The sequence below is a fragment of the Chiloscyllium punctatum genome, chromosome 29, assembly GCF_047496795.1.
Source record: "Chiloscyllium punctatum isolate Juve2018m chromosome 29, sChiPun1.3, whole genome shotgun sequence".
Classification (NCBI taxonomy): Eukaryota; Metazoa; Chordata; class Chondrichthyes; order Orectolobiformes; family Hemiscylliidae; genus Chiloscyllium; species Chiloscyllium punctatum.
In genome coordinates this window covers 49947958-49960268 of record NC_092767.1, presented here as the reverse complement: position 1 = coordinate 49960268, position 12311 = coordinate 49947958, and positions in this window count along the sequence as shown.

The following is a 12311-nucleotide window of genomic DNA, read 5'->3' as shown; positions in this document are numbered from 1 at the left end:
GGTGTCAATCAAATTGGCTACTTTATTGTAGAAGTGAAAATGTTGGAGAAACTCAGCAGGCCTGGTGTACCTGTGAAGAGGGAAAGAGAATGAATGCTTCTAGTCCGACATGACACCTTGTCAACACTGTTCTGAAGAAGAGTTATATTGGACACGACTGGTTAACTCTATATTTCTCTCCACAGGTGTTGCCAGACTTGCTGAATTTCTCTAGCACTTTCTGATTTCATGTTGGAATTTGAGTGTCTGCAACATTGTGCTTTTATATGGCTGCTTGGTCATGCTGGGATCCCATTTCTTGAGGGATCTTGGAGATATTTCCATCCAAGTGGGGAGTATTCCATCACACTCCTGACGTGTGCCTTGGAGATGGTGGAGAGGCTTTTGGAGCCATGAGGTACATCCCTCACTACAGTGTTCCTGCCCCCTGAGCTGCTCTTGTAGCCACAGTACTTACATTGTAAACCATTTCATTTTCAGCTCAATGGGAACTCCCAGCTTGTTGATTGTGGGGGATTCAGCAACACAAATCCTTGAATGTCAAAAGGCGTTATCGATGTGATATCTTCTTGGAGGTGATAATTGTTTTGCATTTGTGTGGCACGGATGTTAATTGCCTTTTGTCAGCCCAGAGCTAAAAAATGTGTTGCTGGAAAAGCTCAGCATGTCAGGCAGCATCCAAAGAGCAGGAGAAGGAACGGCGATATATTTCCAAGTCAGATGTATCTGCTGCCCTTGTCCTTCTAGATGGAAGTGGTTGGGGGTTTGGAAGGTGCTGGCTGAGGATCAGAGGTGAATGTCTGGAGAAATCCTGTGGATGGTACACACTGCTGTCATGGTGCATTGGGAGTGGTGGGAGGGGATGCTTGTGGATGTGGTGCCAATCAAACCGAGGTCACTTTGTCCTGGCTGGTGTTGAGCTCTTGAGTGTTGTTGGAGCTGCCCCTATCCAGGCAATTGGGGGGCTATTCCATCACATTCCTGACAGAGAATCCCTGTCCCAGTTCGGGATCCTGCTGATTCCCCATCGGAGCACAACCCAGTGGAATTGTCAGGGACAATGGCCTTTCCCAATGGGGAATTCCTGTCAGCTTGAAACCCCTGTGTAAATCTCCATCAAAATCAAATCCTTTCCAGTGTTCCGCTGTAATTAGATAGAATAGTTCATCAGAAAATGTTTGACTATTAAATACATGGTCTCCCTTCTCAGCAACAATTTAACAGACCCCATACTCCTGCCACAAATAGCCGACTATGAGAGGTCTCAATGTGAGAAATTGTGGCGGGTGATCACATGACATCATCAGACTCCACAAAACCAAACATTTAATTATGCAGCAACTTTGTCTCGGTTCAGAGTGAAGTTCAGGAACGCAGTAAGTACTTGGTTACACGAACTCATTGCATCATGAGTAAATAAAACTTATGTACAATAACAAATGTACGGGCTTCATATTTTTCAGCATCAAGCTTCCTAGTTGCAATTGGCTGCTACTCCAATGCAATCCCAAACAGAAATTTCCTGTGAGTGAAGATTCAAAACAGGGCAACCCATCTCCTTTGTGTGGAAAGTGATACACTGCCACCCCCTGCTGGCCTCTCCATGCCACTGCACAAGGGGCACACAGATGAAAAACCTCAATGATTCAGTCAGAGAGGGACAGAAGGAGGGCAACAGCTCACGGCACCATCAACACACACACACACAAGGCTGGTGTGGAGAGGTTTGCTATTGGATTGAGGTCCCTCAGTGTGGAACACGCTCCTGTGGAGAAATCTCATGCACCCTCTGCAATGAGCAGTATTCCTGATGTTATACATTACATAGAGTGTTTCTGCTGCAATTGCTTCCAGTCACCTCCAAGTGAGGTGAGACGTCTTTGTGAGAAGACGGTGAATTTTATTGCACTTTCTGCATGTTGCCATGTTTTCTGATGTACTCTCACAAATTCCAAGTCAGAATTGATTCAAAAGTGGAAGGGGTGAGACCAGCACTGGGCATGTTCATCCCCATCTCCTCATATCACAGGGACAACATCGGGAGGGCTCGGGCAAAACTAGTCTGTGTCTCCAAAGGAATTCTTTGAAGAACGAAATAAACATGCATTGTGAGAGATTCACAGACTTTGATGTTTTCTCCAAGAGAGATCTGCCACTTGTGCAATGGCGTGGGGCGTCCAGCAGAGAGCGATATTGTATCACTTTAAAAACAAGAAGGAGCAAGAGCAAAAGAGAGCGAGAGCGGATTAATCCCAAAAACACATTGGACAGAGACACAGAGATACATACAAACATAGAGCCACACTGATATATCCCCAGGCTGAAGTAAACTCCAGGACAGGGTCTTTCCCTGTGAGAAACCATCCAGAGAGCTGGGAACAACTGGAATAGTCAGTATCACCCCTTTCGTCTGTTCATGTCTTAATTTCTGTTTGTCTCTGTCTGACTTTTCTCCTTCACTTTCTCACTCTCTGCCCTTCTCTCCCTCTCTCTTCCTGTTTCTCTCTCTCTCTCTCCCTGTTACTCTCCCACTCAGTCCTTCTCTCTCCCTGTTTTCTATCTCTCTGTCCATCTTTCCCTCTCTCCTGCCTTTGTCCTCCCTCTGTCTTTCTGTCCTTCTCTCTCTCTATGTCCCTTTTATCCTATCCCTACTCTCTCTATCTCTCTCTCTTTTTCTCTCACCCTCCCTTTCTCCCTCTTTTTCTCTCTTTCAGACCTGAAAATGTCCAAACCACTTTGCATTTCCCAGAAACATTTTGCCCCCATTTTCATTCCATTCCCAATGTATGTCCTACCCCAATGATTCACTTTACACCATATGAGCCCCTGCAAATATTTTGCTGCCCCCAATATTGTCCTGAGCCCCCCTCCCTGGGACAGAGGTAAATGAGCCTGGGTGGTCTGACTGGCCTGTGGCTGACTGTTTTAATGCACAGCAAGATCCCAGTGCTGGAATTACAGAAGTTTTCGGTCACAGAGGGATGTGAATGTAATGGAAACAGTTCTGAGAAGTTTTAGTGGACTAATCCCTGGAATGAGGGGATTGTCTGAAGAGGGAAGGGTCCTCACCTCATCAAAGTCCTGGAGATATTAACAGGATGTTAATCAGAGCAGATGAAGAGAAGCTATTTCCACTGGTTGGGGGTTTGAGAACGAGGGAGCAGAGTCTAAAAATTAGGGTCAGAGCGTTCAGGAGAGATGTTAGGAAGCACTTTGACACACAAAGGGTGGGAGATGTTTGGAATTCTCTTCCACAAACCACAGTGAGCGTTGGATCAGTTGTTCAGTTTAAATCTGAGAGAGAGATTGTTTTAATAAGTTTTGTTGTGGATCAGGCATGAATTGGGACGCTGTCTGCTCTCACTGTCTGCAATGTTTGATTTTACTTCATTTTCTTTCCCTTGAATTGATCAGTGTTCCCTCTGTCTACAGCGAATGTGACCAGCAGCAGCTTCCCCAAAGCCACTGGAGCACCCAGTTCTGAACTGACACATGCAGCCAGTTCCCATGTCCACACTCAGTCAGGGGGTACCCCAGCCGACCTTTCCCTCTGCACCAATAGACCCCTTACCTTCCCTTGCTCCAGTACGACTCATCTCAGCCCCAATGGACCCACCCCCACACACCGAACCTTCAGCTCCATCCACAGGAACAGCTTCTTCCATCAGTCACCAAGAGTGGGGGAGAGAGCCCTTTGTGGGCAATGCCGTGTTCCCATTGGTGAGGCAGTGCCCACTGTTCCCGGGGTCAGAGCAGAGACAGTGAACAGTGAGACTGGAGAATTTGGGGCCAGTGAGACTGGGCCCATCACCCACCATCAATGTGCCCGATACATCAGTGTGTACTGGGGGCAGTGAGGATGTGCCCGTCGTGGAGATGGGGTGGTAAACTAGCACCTATGGTGGGTAAGGAGGCTTAGTGCAAATTGACCAATCAAACGTTCCGGAGCACAGACAGTGAAGCGTGTCCATGGTAACCATTGTGACTGGGAGTGTAACGAGGGTGAGACTGTCCTTGTCCTGACCACTCCAAAAGAGGGTGTGGCCAATGGGGGGAGGGGAGACTGTGGTTGGAGAGCAGAGAGTCTGGGTCCCCTGGGACTGAGGAAACCACAGCCACCGCAGGGAGGGGAGTGGGGGATATCCAGCCTCATTACCAGCGACAATCTGCCCCTCAACATGAGCAGCAAGGCGACAGCTAACAAGATAGTCACCATAGTGTAAGAATTGGGGAAGTGTGTTGTTTTTGCAGGTATAGAAAAGGCAAGCATTAGGGAAATGTATCTTTATCTTTAATGAATAATTGTGGATAATTAATACTAAAGTAAATAATTCTTTTAAATAATAGTCTCAGCAAAATAGGTGAGACAGCTGAAACACATTAACCAAGCATGAAAAGATACATTGTTAAAACGTATGTTCAAAAATGGAATGTACCTATGAACAATGGAAGATGATGCAAGCAAAGTAAAAGAACATCAAGATACAAGTTTAGCCTCATATCAGCACTTACAGAGGGAAAGGTTGCCAACTTGGAGAAAAGGGGGCAATAAGGGCGGAGCACAGCTGGGTAGTGGTAGAATACAATAAGAAAGATTGAGTAATGTAAGAGTCGGGAGAGGTGACCTCACGCAGCTCAAAAGTATAACTGTGTACTAGTTTGAATGTTCATTGCTCATTTGCTTCTGCATTTGATGCCCTTTCTTATAAGATCGTAGAATAAATTGTCTTGTTTCCAGTGTTGGTGGTCTCGTCTAAATTTTATTGATTTTGTTTCTAACAATAGCAACAGGGGGGTGAGAGAGACAGGGTCCCAGAGCTGGGTGAAGGGGCAGGGGACAGTCACACTGCACATAGAGTGACCAGTGAGACTGTCCCCATGAGGAACAGCTAGACTGAGCCCATCCTGACCATGGGGAGGACAACTCTGGAAGTCAGTCCCAATCTACCCATCTCCTAATCATCTCCATCAATCCCAAGCAAGATCTTTGATCAAAAACTGGACAGTCTGCAGACTCAAATCAAAGAGAACGTCTCTGTCAGTGTAATAGATCATTCAGCATCTTCTCAATCACATCCATCAATCTCTGCTCAACTTCAAACCCATTGTCTGTTTGGAGTAAAATTGACCAATGTCCCTCCAGTCCTGAAACGTCCAAACAATCTCTTGTATTTCACAAGGTAAGTGACAACATCAAACTCTGGGTATTGATCCACTTTGTAAATGTGCATGTCCTTGTGATTCCGGGAGGTTTCAGAAGCAGCAATAGGAGAATTAGTGAGGATTGTCGAGTGCTGAAAAATGTAACTTAAATTAACTTTATTTCGATGGGAACAATGAAGCCTGGAGATCCTCTGGAGTAGACAAGAATATCTCTCAGGGCCATTGCCTTCACATTCCGAATCCCAGTAAGGCTGATGATCTCTCCACAGACTGTACCATCCATTTATCGACCAATACGGGGAGGGGGAAATAGAGAGGTGGGGAACATGAAGTGGGATGAAGATGACTCACAATGTTTTGTGGGGTCAAACTGCTGCCATGTCACCAGTTATACTGGTCCAGAGCCTCCCTTCGACTGTCACATGCTCCCAGTCAATCTGGAAAACCTTTTTCAGAGGTAACAGTGTCCGATGCAGCAGATGGTGATCATGCCACTGCTCTGCCCAACAAAGAGATCTCCACTGTCCGAACCTGAGACTGACCTATTCTACTGACCAGAGAAACTGGGTTGGCTTTAGTTGGGGATGAGACACAAATGGAATAGAATAGAGGAGCTGTGTAAAGTGTGAATGGAGCTGCAGACCTTTCGTGCATTAGTACAAACACACTGAGCTGATTGACTTCTTCCTCTGTTGGAATTTGTCTCCATGTTCCTTTGAGCAGGTGTGTGCTCTTCTCCTTTCTAGACATGCCTTGGAGTTACCGGTGTTGGACTGGGGTGGACAAAGTTCAAAATCACACAACACCAGGTTAGAGTCCAACAGGTTTATTTGGAAGCACTAGTTTTCAGAGCGCTGCTCCTTCATCAGGTGGTTGTGGAGGATAAGATCATGGTCACAGAATTTATAGCCAAAGGAGTCCAGTGTCATGGAGATGTGATACACTAAACAATTTTACATTAAAGCTTTCAACTTTTAGAACAGGATTTGCCGATTCATTGATAAGTAAACCCCAGAACATCTTTTAAATTACATTCTCCAGATCGCTCAGCGTTTCTAACAATCGGTGTGAAGTCTGTCTGTGTCCCAATGCCATGTCAGACTGACAAACCCTCTGCATAGTTTTACATGGATTCATGCAGGTTTTGAGCAAAATAAAATGTAAATCTGCAAAAACATACTCACCCCATAAACTTCTATGTGTGTGTGTGTCGGAGCAACAGAGTGAGTGTGCATGTGAGTGTGTACATGTGGATGTGAGTGCACGTGGAAGAGTGTGTGTGTAGGCTTGGTTAATTGTCTGTGTGAGCGTGATGGAGTATCCGTCTGTGAGATGGTGTGTGTGGGTGTGAGGGCGGTGGCTTTGGGTGTGCATTTGAGATGAGAGGGAGTGGTGTGTTTGTGCGTGTGTCTGTGTCTGTGTGTGTGTGTCTGTGTCTGTGTGTGTGTGTGTGTCTGTGTGTGTGTGTGTGTGTCTGTGTGTGTGTCTGTGTAGTGCAGTGGGGTCTCCTGTAGTGAGAGATGAACCTAAGGTCCCAGTTGAGGCCATCCCCATGGGCACCGAACTTGGCTATCAGCCTCTGCTCGGCCACTTTGTGTTGTTGCTTGTCCTGAAGTCTGCCTTGGAGGATGGTCTTCCGAAGATCCGAGACCACATGCCCCTGCCTGCTGAAGTGTTCCCTGACTGGGAGGGAACACCCCTGTCTGGTGATTGTTGTGCGCTGTAAATCATTCATTGTCATAGCGTCATGTCTGTCTCTTGAGGAGGTCACTGGGGTTACTCGCTGTGGCATGTCAGAACTGGCAGTCGATGAGTTGAACATCGTACCCTGTTCTCATGACGACATCCTTGAGCACTTTCAAGTGCTCGTCACATTCCTCCTCATCTGAGCAGATCCTGTGTATGCGGATGGCTCCTCAGTCTGACATAACACTGGGACACAGACAGACTTCACACCTATTGTTAGAAAAGGTGAGCTATCTTGAGAATGTAATTTAAAAGAAGTTCTGGGGTTTACGTATCAAAGAACAGAAGCCAGCAAATCCCATTCTAAAAGTTGAAAGGTTTATTCTAAAATTGTTTAATGTATCACATCGCCATGACACTGGCCTCCTTCAGCTATAAATTCTGCGATCATGATCTTTTCCTCCACAACCACCTGATGAAGGAACAGCGCTCCGAAAGCTCGTGTTTCCAAATAAACCTGTTGGACTCCAACCTGGTATTGTGTGATTTTTAACTTTGTCCTTTCTAGACAGACTGAGCCTTGGATCTGTATCTGGGTACCTTCAGTTCACCTTTTTCTGAGCGAAACGATCAGAAGTTATTGTGTTCCTGCTGAACCACAACAAACACTCTCAGAAGGTCACGGTGAGAATGGTATCAGAAGTTGGCATTCCCATCCATCTGGGAAATGGAGGTGAGGCTGGACTACTGCTCAAAGATTAAAGTGGAGATGCTGGTGAACAAGAAGAGGCTGTTGTGGAGTTAGCCCCTGGCAGGTAAAACCGGGAGAACAATTTGACTGGATGGAGGGTAACCACCATCAGGACTGTTACCCCCTGAGAAATGAGCAGGTCTCAAACACAGCCGACAGTTTGAAAAATGTATTCCAAGAACGTTTCATTTTCACAAGTGGAATCCTTCTTAGCTGTAATAGAATAGGCCGTTCTGAGTGAGACCACAGGTTGGCATTTACTCAGTCTGGGAAGAAAGTTTCAGTTTAATGTTTTTTAACCAAAGTCAATATCAAAATGAAGGGAGATTTCATCACCTTCTTCATCTCTTCCCTGAATTTGGGTTTGGGTAGCTGCATAATTACACGTGTTTGTGCAGAAACTCAAATCCATTCGAATGTCCCCAGTATCAATGGCGATGGATGTTGGAGCTGTATAAACACCTCGGTAATGTACTGTCGCTGTCCTTTTATTGGTTAAAATGTTAATGATGGCTATAAGCCACAAAACTGCCTGATAGACTGAACAGGAAAACGATGGATTTCCTTCTGAGTTTCATCTCTGTGTCGGTGCTGTTCTCATTGCTGAGATCCCACAATCCCCTGCAGACTCTGCTGTCCCACTAAAATACACCGGATTGTTAAAGAGTTAAACAGTAATCTCAAACAAAAAGGCAGCCATGCAACTGAAATCCTTTTCACCCAGGAGGATGCCTCACCTGCAGTTGATGTGTAAAAGGTCACATTGGAGTGACAGCCCCAGGCAACGTTGGGAATTATTCAGCCAGGGTCATATGGAAACCAGCAGGATGTGTTCTGTAAAGCAATCAGGGCAGGGAATGCTGTCATCATCAGAGCAGCAGTTCGCACTGTGCAATAGTCTGCTTTAAATATCTGACAACAGATAGTTACAAAACAGTCCATTGTAAAGAAGACAGTCAACAAGACTGACATATCCAATGTGGCAGGAATAAAACACAGGATGACTTTACAAACTGCAGCGTAGGACAGAAATGAATCTGGAATGTGATATCTCAAAACGTGATCCAACACCCAAAAACAGGACCAGGAAATCTGCAGTTGCCATGGCGATCATGTACACTGAGATACATTTGGAATGTCCACACTTCCCATTGGAGAGAATGATGATGGTCAGTAGGTTTGCTGTAAGAGGGAGAGAGAAGAGACAGCAAGGGGGACCTTCATATAATAAATCACACCAAATGGTTGGGTTATATTGGGATGTGATATTCCACAGAGCTCACCACAGATTTGCTTCCATGCTACAGATCAATGATCCTGACAATTTGAGGAAAAGAAATCTTTGAAAATGACAAGTGTCCTTCCAACAAACTTTACTTCCTATGTATTCGATATAACTTCTCAATAATTGCTGAATATGTGTAGATTCCAGTAAAATGTTCAGTTTCATCACAAACGTTACATTAAAGTCTTTAGACTTGATTTTCTTTACTGATCCCTATCCTGGGGGAGCTGCTCAGTAAATATGCAGCACCGAGTCCATATTCCCCAATTCCTTCTGGTGGATAAGGTACTCTGCAATGAGGACTATTCCTGAAATCTGTTCCATGAACACCATGGTATTCACTATCCATGAAGAAAAAAACATTGTCTTACCGGGAACACCAAAGGCTGCAATAACAGGGTAGCAAACAGGTAATGAGGGAAAGACAGAAATTGGAAACAAATTAATATATTTTTCCTCTAATTCTGGTGAGAGCAGGAATAGCAGCAATTGCATCACTAACAGGTTGGAGAAAGAACTAAATAGGACGCGACGAAGACATATTCCACCTTCCCCACAAAGACACAGATATACTGCGACCCGTGCAGGTAGCCATGAAGCAGCCCTTTGACTTGGAGAAAGTGAGGTCAGTGAGAGGGAAACGATTCCAAATAAGCTGAGCCTGGTGGATGGGGATGGTGGGGGATGGGGACTGTTCAGGTTTCTTTCTGAGGCAGAAGCAGAGAACCTTCAGGCCATCCTGATGGGAGATGGATGGACAGAGGGTTTATACACCTCTTCCCCATCCACCCCCCCCCCCACCCCCATGGTGACCAGGAGGCAGCTCGGGGCAAAGGGAAACAACCCAGCAATTGGCAAACTCACTTCAAGCCCCAGCTCTATCGGATATGTAAGTGCTGCATAGAGCCCCAACACGATCGGATATGTAAGTGCTGCACAGAGCCCCAACACTATCGGATATGTAAGTGCTGCTTCAAGCCCCAGAACTATCGGATATGTAAGTGCTGCTTCGAGCCCCAGAACTATCGGATATGTAAGTGCTGCTTCGAGCCCCAACACTATCGGATATGTAAGTGCTGCTTCAAGCCCCAGCACTATCGGATATGTAAGTGCTGCTTCGAGCCCCAGCACTATCGGATATGTAAGTGCTGCATCGAGCCCCAACACTATCGGATATGTGAGTGCTGCTTCAAGCCACAGCACTATCGGATATGTAAGTGCTGCTTCGAGCCCGAACACTATCGGATATGTAAGTGCTACTTCGAGCCCCAACACTATCGGATATGTAAGTGCTACTTCGAACCCCAACACGATCGGATATGTAAGTGCTGCTTCAAGCCCCAACACTATGGGATATGTAAGTGCTGCTTCAAGCCCCAACACTATCGGATATGTAAGTGCTGCTTCAAGCCCCAACACTATCGGATATGTAAGTGCTGCTTCGAGCCCCAAAACTATGGGATATGTAAGTGCTGCTTCAAGCCCCAACACTATCGGATATGGAAGTGCTGCTTCGAGCCCGAACACTATCGGATATGTAAGTGCTGCTTCAAGCCCCAACACTATGGGATATGTAAGTGCTGCTTCAAGCCCCAACACTATCGGATATGTAAGTGCTGCTTCAACCCCAACACTATCAGATATGTAAGTGCTGCTTCGAGCCCCAACACTATGGGATATGTAAGTGCTGCTTCGAGCCCCAACACGATCGGATATGTAAGTGCTGCTTCGAGCCCCAACACTATCGGATATCTAAGTGCTGCTTCAAGCCCCACCACTATTGGATCTGTAAGTGCTGCTTCAAGCCCCAGCACTATCGCATATGTAAGTGCTGCTTCAAACCCCAACACGATCGGATATGTAAGTGCTGCTTCGAGCCCCAGCATTATCGGATATGTAAGTGCTGCTTCTAGCCCCAGCACTATCGGATAAGTAAGTGCTGCTTCAAGCCCCAACACTATCGGATATGTAAGTGCTGCTTCAAGCCCCAGCACTATCGCATATGTAAGTGCTGCTTCAAGCCCCAACACGATCAGATATGTAAGTGCTGCTTCGAGCCCCAGCATTATCGCATCTGTAAGTGCTGCTTCAAGCCCCACCACTATCGGATATGTAAGTGCTGCTTCAAGCCCCAGCACTATCGCATTTGTAAGTGCTGCTTCAAGCCCCAGCACTGTCGGATATGTAAGTGCTGCTTCATACCCCAACACTATCGGATATGTAAGTGCTGCTTCGAGCCCCAACACTATCGGATATGTAAGTGCTGCTTAAAGACCCACCACTATCGGCTATGTAAGTGCTGCTTCAAGCCCCAGCACTATCGCATATGTAAGTGCTGCTTCAAGCCCCAACACGATCAGATATGTAAGTGCTGCTTCGAGCCCTAGCATTATCGCATATGTAAGTGCTGCTTCAAGCCCCAGCACTATCGGATATGTAAGTGCTGCTTCACGCCCCAACACTATCGGATATGTAAGTGCTGCTTCAAGCCCCAGCACTATCGCATTTGTAAGTGCTGCTTCAAGCCCCAGCACTGTCGGATATGTAAGTGCTGCTTCATAGCCCAACACTATCGGATATGTAAGTGCTGCTTCAAGCCCCAACACTATTGGATATGTAAGTGCTGCTTAAAGACCCACCACAATCGGCTATGTAAGTGCTGCTTCAAGCCCCAGCACTATCGCATATGTAAGTGCTGCTTCAAGCCCCAACACGATCAGATATGTAAGTGCTGCTTCGAGCCCCAACACTATCGGATATGTAAGTGCTGCTTCGAGCCCCAACACTATCGGATATGTAAGTGCTGCTTCAAGCCCCAACACTATTGGATATGTAAGTGCTGCTTCGAGCCCCAACACTATCGGATATGTAAGTGCTGCTTCAAGCCCCAACACTATCGGATATGTAAGTGCTGCTTCGAGCCCTAGCACTATCGCATATGTAAGTGCTGCTTCAAGCCCTAGCACTATCGGATATGTAAGTGCTGCTTCAAGCCCCAACACGATCGGATATGTAAGTGCTGCTTCAAACCCCAACACTATCGGATATGTAAGTGCTGCTTCGAGCCCCAACACTATCGGATATGTAAGTGCTGCTTCAAACCCCAGCACTATCGGATATGTAAGTGCTGCTTCAAGCCCCTGCACTATCGGATATGTAAGGATTGCTTCAAGCCTCAGCACTATCGGATATGTAAGTGCTGCTTCGAGCCCGAACACTATCGGATATGTAAGTGCTGCTTCGAGCCCCAGCACTATCGGATATGTAAGTGCTGCTTCGAGCTCCGACACTATCGGATATGTAAGTGCTGCTTCAAGCCCCACCACTATCGGATATGTAAGTGCTGCTTCAAGCCCCAACACTATCGGATAGGTAAGTGCTGCTTCGAACCCCAGCACTATCGGATATGTAAGTGCTGCTGCAAGC